Raw genomic sequence first — 9,714 nt, forward strand, 5'->3', positions numbered from 1 at the left:
GCCTTCCCGGCAAGCTCCTCTTGCCGGGGCCTTGTCTTCTTTACTTGAATACTTTGTTCTTGAACGGCTCCAAAGGAGCCACGGAGTATCTTGGCGGTCACCCGGCGAGCCCTTGCCGCGGGGCGCTGCAACTGCCCGTGCACAAGTTCGGGGTACTAGGGTACCCCTATTCTAGTACACCGACAGGATCCCCCGGACCTGGGCCACACATGGTGCCGAGCGCTGTTGGGCCAGGCCCAAAACAGGGCACGAGCACGCGCGGCCCGAGTAACGCCGAATCTTGCTCTGTACCCACCGCGGCCTCCCCCAACGGCACACGCTGAATGCGGCATCGTGGGAGAGATCGTGGGGGTTCTTTATTCGGAAGGGCGAAACGTCCGCCCCTTCCCTCTTTATAAGCAGGGGAAACAGGGGCAGTTTCCCCACTTCTCCGTTTGTTGCTCCAAGTCCAGAAATCTCCGCCGCTCCCCCCTTCTCCTTAGAGCCGAAAGAGAGCAGCGTTCCGTCCCTCGTCGCCACCAGCACCACCACACTGTCGATCTCCCCTGCCACTTCCGCCATGGCTCCGAAAGCCGACAAGGGGAAGGGCGTGAAATCGGCTGAGGCGCAGTGGCTCGCGGCGCTGCGGAAGGAGCGGGCCATCTTCCCCCCTCAGCTCGGCGCCAAGGAGCTGAGGAAGTACTACTACCTTTTTTGGTCGATGGAGACACGTGCGCATCCGCGCACGAGGGTACTCCCGGCCACCGCATCGGAGCTGGCTCCAACCGGGTACCCGTTCTTCGCACTTTTCTTCTACTGCGGGCTCTGCCCGCCCTTCTCGGAGTTCTTCTGTGATATCATGAACATGTACGGCCTCCGCCTCCTAGACTTCACCCCCAACGCCGTCCTCACGATGGCAGTTTTCGCACATTTGTGCGAAAACTTTGTCGGAGTCCACCCCAATGTAGCCCTTTTCCGCCACTTCTTCATGCCTCGGGTCGAGAGAGGAGAGCCGCTTGCCGGAGGGATCGCCTGGATCTCGAGAGTCGGCAAGAAGGAGGCATATCTGGAGGGTGAGCTTCGCAGCAAATGGGAGGAGTGGAGAGCGGAGTGGTGTTGGATTGTTGAGGAGAACCCGCAGCCGTTCACCGCCGTGTGCCAAGCCCCGATAGTACGCGGCAACGATTGGAGCAACGTGGCCCCGGAAGATGACAGGCCGAAGATCACCGTCACCAGAATCCTTCGCCTTAGGCTTGCCGGGCTCACTGTAGACGCTATCGGTGCAGATTTCCTTCGCCGCCGCATTGCCCCCCTGCAAGAGAGAAGGAGACCTGCCTGGGAGTTCAAGAACTCGGCGGACATCATGAGGCTGCGCCCGGGCCTCAACTTCAATTTCACCGTCCTGGAGCTGGATGCAATGCTCCTGGAGCTCTTCAAACGCGACCCTCAGCACCCGTTCCTGTTGTCGAGGGGCGTTGTTCCTTTGTGCAATAATTCTTCTCTTGACCGGATCCGCGCGATGATGCCGTTGTGCGACTCTCACGGAATCGCCCCAACTTGGCAAGAACCGGCGGATGACGTTGTGCGGGCATTCTTTGACAGCCTGGAGGAAGTGCCGATCCGCGCCGACGAGTAGAGGAGCCTCACCCGTGACACTACCGAAGCAGAGCTGCAGCACATCGCCACTAGGGCGGAAGAGGCCGCAGCAGCAGCCGCCGCGGGCGAGTTCGGGTTCACCAAGGCGGAGGAAGAGGCAGTGGAGGGGGCAAGCCTTGCCGAGCGCGAGGAGTTCGCCGGCGAGGAGGATCTTGCTGGCCCCGAGGCCGGGCCGAGCGAGCCCGGCGAGGAAGAGCCAGAGCCTTCAGACAGCCTGCCGCAAGTGGAGCCCCCGGCTGCACCAAGAAGGCGTCTCCGCAGGGCTGGTGACGCAGCGGGGCGGCAGACGGGTCAATAGCCGCCGAGCCGCGCGACACGCTCGACCGCGGCAAGCACTATTGCCGCGGGAGCGCCTCCTGCCGCTGTGGCAACTAGAGCGGGACCTTCCCGGCCCACCGCTGCTGCTCCCGCCAAGCGGGCAAGGGACCCCACTCCTCCGCCTCGCCACACCGGAGGGGAGCCGGACTTCGATCTCTCCGCGCTCTGCTCCGATGATGATGAAGAAGAAGAGTAAGCTTTCTTGCTGTCCTCGTAGTTCTTCAATCTTGCCGCTTTCATTCTGTATCTAACTTGCTTCGATCTGAACCCATCCCTTTTCAGGACGCTGGCCCAGAGAGCGGCGAAGAGGGCCAAGGCCTCGGTGATCGTCATCGAAGACGATCCCACCGTGTCAGCAGGGGGCGTGCCTGAGCCCACCTTGCCGGACCTGGCCACTACTCCGCAAAGCAGCCCCCAGCGCAGCCCCCAGCGTAAGTTTATAATTTACTTCCCGCTGTCAGGTGCGCATGGTTGCTCTTTTCTCTTACTGATATCTTGATTGTTGGATTTGTGTAGGAGCAGAGGAGCCTCACCAGGAGGGCCTGGAAGCCGCCCCCGAAGCGCCATCTGCTTCGACTACGCCGCCAAGGGTAGAGTCCCCGGCAAGGGAGCGTTCTCCGGCAAGGGAGAACTATCCGGCAAGGGCCAATTCTCCGGCAAGGGAAGACGCCAGTGATCCTCCGGCGGCTGAGACCGCGACTGCAGATCCTATCACAGGTAATCCACTTGCCTAAAAACATGCCCTTGGGTTTTTGTCCTTCTGACTTTGTTTTTGCATATTCGCTTGACTTCTCTCCATTCTTCGTTCTTCAGATCCACCCGCCACTGAGCCGATGGAGACCGAAGCTGCTGAAGGAGAGGCCGGCGCTGATGAACCCGCCGGCGAAGAGGCCGCCAAGGCTGCCGCCGCAGAAGCCGGCGAGGGATCCGGTGGTCGTACTGACGGCCCCGAGGCCGCAGGAGCGCCAGGCGCTGCACCGACCACTGATCCTCCCGCCGCTGCCGCAGAGCCAGACTCCGAGGATCCCCAGCCCGACGCCTACTTGAAGGCCGGCGACGGCGTCTTCATCAGGCTCCCCTGGGCTTCGAGCTCCAGGGCACCGGTCGAGGGAGAAACTTTCGACAGAGAGGTGCTCGCCTCCGCCGGACTGGCGCTGGTTGACGCGCCAAGCAGCAGCGAGGAGCCCGAAGAGGAGCGGCTGCTGCGGAAGCTAACGTCGCTCTACCGCGCCCGGCAAGCCAAGCTGGCTTCCCGGGAAGCGCTTGTCGCAAGGGCGGGAGTCGACATTGAGAAACGCGCGGAGGGGCTCCGGGATCTCAGGCAGGAGACTCTCCGGAGCTTGGCGGAGGATTGGGAGCAAGTCGCCGAGGAGAGGACGGCCTTCCTCCTCGCGAAGGCTGAGGTCGAAGAACAGCAGCGGCTTGCTGCCGAGAAGTTATCTGCGCGGGAGGGAGAATTGGCGCAGCGCAAGGTGAACCTCGACAGCCACGAGGAAGAACTCGCCGCGTGGGAGCAAGCAATTGGCGGCGCTCTCCAAGAAGCAAGGGATGCCGCCGCGGCTGCCGAGGCCGCCAAGAAAGAGTTGGAGGTAAAAGTGGCGTAGCTGGAGGCCAATCTCCGGACGAGCGGCGAGGAGCTCGCCGCGCTCAAGCGCGAGCGCGAGAAGGATGCTGCTGCCCATGGTGAGTTGCAAGGTCTTCTCGCGGAGAGGAACAAGGAGCTCGGCGCCGCCAAGGACTCCAACGCGGATCTCGAGCTGAAGCTGGCCACGCTGACGCAGACGCTGGACGCCGCCAAGGAGCGAGAGGTGGCCTTGTCGGAGAAGATCATGGCCGACGAGGCGCTGCTGGTGAGCATTGCCGTCACCCAGAACTCGTTCAGGGAGACGGTGGAGCACTGGACCGAGGGTCTGGTGAATATCGCCGCAGTCATCGACGGAGAGCTGGCGCAGCTGGGGATGGAGGACTTCGGGTACTCTTCCGACGAGCATCTCCAACCCAGCGCCAAGCTCAGCCTGTTCTTCAAGGGCGTGGCGATGGCCATCCAGCGGCTTCGGGAGAAGATCCCAAAGCAGCTGGCCGACGAGTCGCGCAAGATTTGCGCGGGAGTTCTTCAGAAGGTGCTGGTGGAGGTGGCTTTCCGCAACCCGGGCCTCAACCTCACCAACGTCCTCAGATCCCTGCCGCCCGATGCTGATCTGGAAGCGCTCAAGGCCCTTGTCGCACCCATTGTGGACAAGGTGAGCGAGATCAGGAGGGTTGAGGGTGGTCGTGTAGACTAGGCCGCCTGCTTTATCTTTTTCCTTGTCGCTGCTAGTCATGTCATAGGAACAATGTGTTAGAGCTGCGACAAGTTATCTTGTAATATAACTTTATTTTGAATGATGATCACTATGTTATTTCCTTTACTAGATCTCTTGCTTTGTATGTTTCTACCCTACGCTTTTAGGGAACTTGTCGGCGCAGGCACCCGAGCCGCGAGCGCTGAGTGCGGGACGTCAGCAGCCTGCTGGCGGTGCCGCTCCGACAAGAAACCTTGTCGCGACTAGTTGCAGCACACTTAAGTTGTTGAGCGGACTCGAAACAAAGTAAGGGCGCATCTAGCTACGAGTTGGTTCCTCCGCGCACAGGTTTTTCATACAAAGCACAGTCGTTCAAGGAAGATAACTTAAAATTTAAGAACTAATTGCTCAGACTTTGGCAACTTAGCTTTTCTGAAGTTTGCTTCCCGGCAAGGCGAATCTTCCTTAAATGACGGCTGGTCCACACCATTACCCTCCCTTCCCCCCCCCCGTCAAACTTGTGTGTGAGGGATCCTTCCTTTCCTTTGTTTGAGAAAAAGAAAGAAGAGAAAATATAGATATGGGGCCCTTCGGTGCGTCATTGCTTACCGGCGGTTGGTGCTGCACAAAGTGTCAGATAAAGCATGCATATGTAGAGTAAAAAGCATGAAATTGACAAGATGTGCGAAGCACATGAGTTTACTGATGCACGGGATCTGCGCCCGGCTTTGTACAAAGGATTACATGCAACAGCGGCAAGACTTGTACAAAAGGTGGTTGCCGGAACAGGTTCCGGCAACCACGCCCTACGGGTAAAACTTATGAAGATGCTCAATGTTCCAGGAGTTGCTCACCGGAATGCCATCTTCGGTCTCAAGGCGGACAGCGCCAGGCCTAGTGACTCGTTTCACCCGGTAAGGGCCTTCCCACTTCGGCGTCAACTTGTTGGAATTCTTGGCGGATTGAACGCGCCGAAGAACAAGGTCGCCTTCCTCGAAGCTTCTGGCATTAACTTTGCGGCTATGGTAGCGGCGCAAAGCTTGCTGGTATCGAGCAGCTCGTACAGCAGCCTGAAGACGATCCTCCTCAAGGAGCAGCGCGTCATCTTGTCGCAGCTGCTCTTGCTCAAGCTCATCATAAGCGAGCACTCGAGGTGACCCGTATACGAGTTCCGTGGGGAGAATTGCCTCTGCTCCATAGACTAGAGCGAAAGGCGTCTGGCCAGTGGCTCGATTTGGCGTCGTTCTGATCGACCAAAGAACCACCGGCGGCTCCTCGATCCAGTTTCTGCCGCACCTGTGCAGCCTGTCGAAAGTCCTGGTCTTGAGCCCGCGCAGCACTTCAGCATTTGCCCTCTCCGCTTGACCGTTGCTTCTCGGATGAGCAACAGAAGCGAAGCAGACCTTGGCGCCAAGGTCTTGGACGTACTGCATGAAGGTGCGGCTCGTAAATTGTGTGCCGTTGTCAGTGATGATCCTGTTAGGAATCCCGAAACAGCAAACAATCGACCTGAATAACTTGACTGCTGACTGTGCCGTCACCTTCCTGACTGGTTCCACTTCCGGCCACTTTGTGAACTTGTCGATTGCAACGTACAAGTACTCGAAGCCCCCGACAACTCGGGGGAAGGGGCCGAGGATATCGAGCCCCCAGACCAAAAATGGCCAGGATAAAGGGATCGTCTGGAGAGCTTGAGCTGGCTGGTGAATCTGCTTGGAATGGAACTGGCACGCTTCACACCTGGTTACTTGTGCAGTTGCATCCTGGAGGGCTATCGGCCAAAAGAAACCTTGCCGGAAAGCTTTGCCGGCAAGTGCTCTGGCGCCAACGTGGTGTCCACATATGCCTCCATGTATCTCTGCCAACAGCTTCTGTCCATCTTCCCGGCAAATACACTTCAATTTCACACCGTTGAGTCTTCTTCTGTGTAGTATGTTGTCGACAAACTGGTACATACTTGACTGCCGGGCTACTTTTTCCCTTCTTCTTGCTCTTCGGGAAGTTCTCCTGTCTGAAGGAAACGGACAATCTGCTGTGCCCATGCTAGAGCTTGCGGCTCGGCAACAAGGACTAAAGGCACATCTGCTGCTGCGGGAACATCCGCTTCTACAACGAGAACCTGCGGCTCAGCCGGAGCTTGATGTCGCCCGGCAAGCTTGCTGGAGCAAAACTTGTCGGGAGCGTTTGCTTCAACGGAACAAGCACTAAGACTTGCCGGAGCAAACTCCTCCTCAGCACTCCTAGTGTTGATTTTGGGGACCTTCTTAGCGACGGCTTCGGGAAGCTCTGCCAGAAAGTAATCACCGGAAATCAACTTTCTCTTCTTGATCTGTCCAGTTGATGGTGTCACGGATGGTTGAGTCAGCTTGAGCACAAAGATCCCTGGTTCCACAGGTAACTTAAGTGCGGCGCACTTTGACAGGCCATCAGCAATGTCATTCTGAGCTCTTGGAACATGTTCCATCTGTAGGCCGTCAAAGTGCTCTTCTAGCTTTCTCACTTCATCAACATAAGCTTCCATCAACGGACTCTGATAGTTCTTGTTCACTTGGCGGACGACAAGTTGTGAGTCTCCCCTGACAATGAGTTTCCTAATCCCAAGGTCTGCCGCGATCCTGAGAGCGGCAAGCAAGCCTTCATACTCTGCAGTATTGTTTGTTGCTTGCTCCTTGGGAAAGTGCATCTGGACTACGTACTTGAGGTGCTCTCCGGTGGGTGCGACAAGCAGCACGCCCGCACCGGCGCCTTGCAGCGAGAAGGCACCATCAAAGTACATTAGCCACTCTTTGCTTGCCTCCTTGACGGGGATGCTCGTCTCTGGAATCTCTTCATCTGCTGTTGGCGTCCACTCTGCTATGAATTCTGCCAATGCTCTGCTTTGGATAGTTGAAGTGCTTTCAAACTTGAGGCCAAAGCTTGACAGTTCCAGTGCCCATTCGACAATCCTGCCTGTTGCTTCTGGATTTTGCAGTATCCTCTTCAACCGGCCTCTCCTTCAGCGGCTTCGGTCTCCATCGGCTCAGTGGCGGGTGGATCTGAAGAACGAAGAATGGAGAGAAGTCAAGCGAATATGCAAAAACAAAGTCAGAAGGACAAAAACCCAAGGGCAAGTTTTTAGGCAAGTGGATTACTTGTGATGTCGGGGAAACTGATCCACGGACACCTATGGGGCCGGCGGACCGGGCCCCTTTCGGTTCGGCGGGGGACGGAGGTCGCACGAAGAGCAGATCGAGGCGAGGCACACGAGCAGTTTACCCAGCTTCGGGGCTCTCCGGAGAGATAATACTCCTACTACTGCTTGTCTGATTGTATTCTGTTCTTGCTCTAGAGAGCCGAGTGTTTTCTGGCTTCGAAATGATCTGAAGCTCTCGAACTAGTGGAACTAGTCGAACTGAACTTTCCGAACCCCCTCTACGTTGCGCATGGGCCTCCTTTTATATGCACAAGGGGTCACCGACAGGTGACAACGTAGAGAAGGGTAAAAACATAAAAAGAGAGGTAGTTGGTACAGCTACTTGTACAGTGCTTTCTACCTAACCCTGACGGCAGGGGACAAGGGCATTAAATGCCCGTCTGTGTCACCCTAACAGTGTAGAAAAGGACCGTCAGGGGCGCCACCGTCCGCCACGATGGCGATCTTGTCAGCATCGCATGCCACCGCTTACCGCTGGCTGCACAGCCTTCCGCCACGCGTGCCTGGAAAGGCCCCCAGGGCGACACGTTGGTGGATGCGCTGGAGCGTGGGCGCAGAGTGGCCGCTTGTCGCGGCAAGCGTCTTGCCGCGGTCGTGGTCTTGTCGCTCCCGGAAGCTTGTCGCTCGCCGAGCCTTGCTGGGACGCGTGGCGCGTCGCGGCAAGTTCCTTGAGATGCCTCGGTTGGCCTTCCTGGCAAGCTCCTCTTGCCGGGGCCTTGTCTTCTTTACTTGAATTCTTTGTTCTTGAACGGCTCCAAAGGAGCCATGGAGTATCTTGGCGGTCACCCGGCAAGCCCTTGCCGCGGGGCGCTGCAACTGCCCGTGCACAAGTTCGGGGTACTAGGGTACCCCTATTCTAGTACACCGACACAGTCGCAGGTGGACGCTGGAGGAGGTCGACGGTGGATCAACAGTATCCCGTGGAGGCAGTCAATGGTGGAGATGAACAGTATCTCGTGGAGTCCCGTTTTGCAGTACGCCACACCCCTCCCAATGAACAGGACCACCGTTTCGACCGTAGCGTGATAGGTCTCCAACGTATCTACTTTTCCAAACACTTTTGCCCATGTTTTGGACTCCAACTTGCATGATTTGAATGAAACTAACCCGGACTGACGATGTTTTCAGCAGAACTGCCATGATGTTGTTTTATGTGTAGAAAAGAAAAGTTCTCGGAATGTCCTGAAAATCCACGGAGGCACTTTTTGTAATTAAAAAGAATTTCTGGGCGAAAGAAATACACCAGGGTGCCCAGGGCCTGTCCACGAGACAGGGGGCGCCCCCCACTCCCCTGTAGGGCGCGCCCCCTATCTCGTGGGGCCCCTGGACCTCCACCGACCTCAACTCCAACTCCATATATTCCGTATTGGGGAGAAAAAAATCATAGAGAAAGTTCCATCGCGTTTTATGACATGGAGCCGCCGCCAAGCCCTAATCTCTCTCGAGAGGGCTGATCTAGAGTCGTTCGGGGCTCCGGAGACGGGGATTCGTCGCCGTCGTCATCATCAACCATCCTCCATCACCAATTACATGATGCTCACCGCCGTGCGTGACTAATTCCATCGTAGGCTTGCTGGACGGTGATGGGTTGGATGAGATTTACCATGTAATCAAGTTGGTTTTGTTAGGGTTTGATCCCTAGTATCCACTATGTTCTGAGATTGATGTTGCTATGACTTTGCTATGCTTAATGCTTGCCACTAGGGCCCGAGTGCCATGATTTCAGATCTGAACCTATTATGTTTTCATGAATATATGTGTGTTCTTGATCCCTTCTTGCAAGTCTATAGTCACCTATTATGTGTTATGATGCGACAACCCCGAAGTGACAATAATCGGGATACTTCTTGGTGATGACCGTAGTTTGAGGAGTTCATGTATTCACTATGTGTTAATGCTTTGGTCCGGTTCTCTATTAAAAGGAGGCATTAATATCCCTTAGTTTTCACTAGGACCCCGCTGCAATGGGAGGGTAGGACAAAAGATGTCATGCAAGTTCTTTTCCATAAGCACGTATGACTATTTACGAAATACATGCCTACATTACATTGATGAACTGGAGCTAGTTCTGTGTCACCCTATGTTATAGCTATTACATGAGGAATCGCATCTGGCATAATTATCCATCACTGATACATTGCCTACGAGCTTTTCATATATTTGTCTTCGCTTACTTACTTTTCTGTTGCTACTGTTACAACTACTACAAAAACCCAAAAACATTTATCTTTACTTTTGCTACTGTTACCATTATTATCATACCACTTTTGCTAATAAATACTTTGC

The sequence above is a fragment of the Triticum aestivum genome, chromosome 7B, assembly GCF_018294505.1.
Source record: "Triticum aestivum cultivar Chinese Spring chromosome 7B, IWGSC CS RefSeq v2.1, whole genome shotgun sequence".
Classification (NCBI taxonomy): domain Eukaryota; kingdom Viridiplantae; phylum Streptophyta; class Magnoliopsida; order Poales; family Poaceae; genus Triticum; species Triticum aestivum.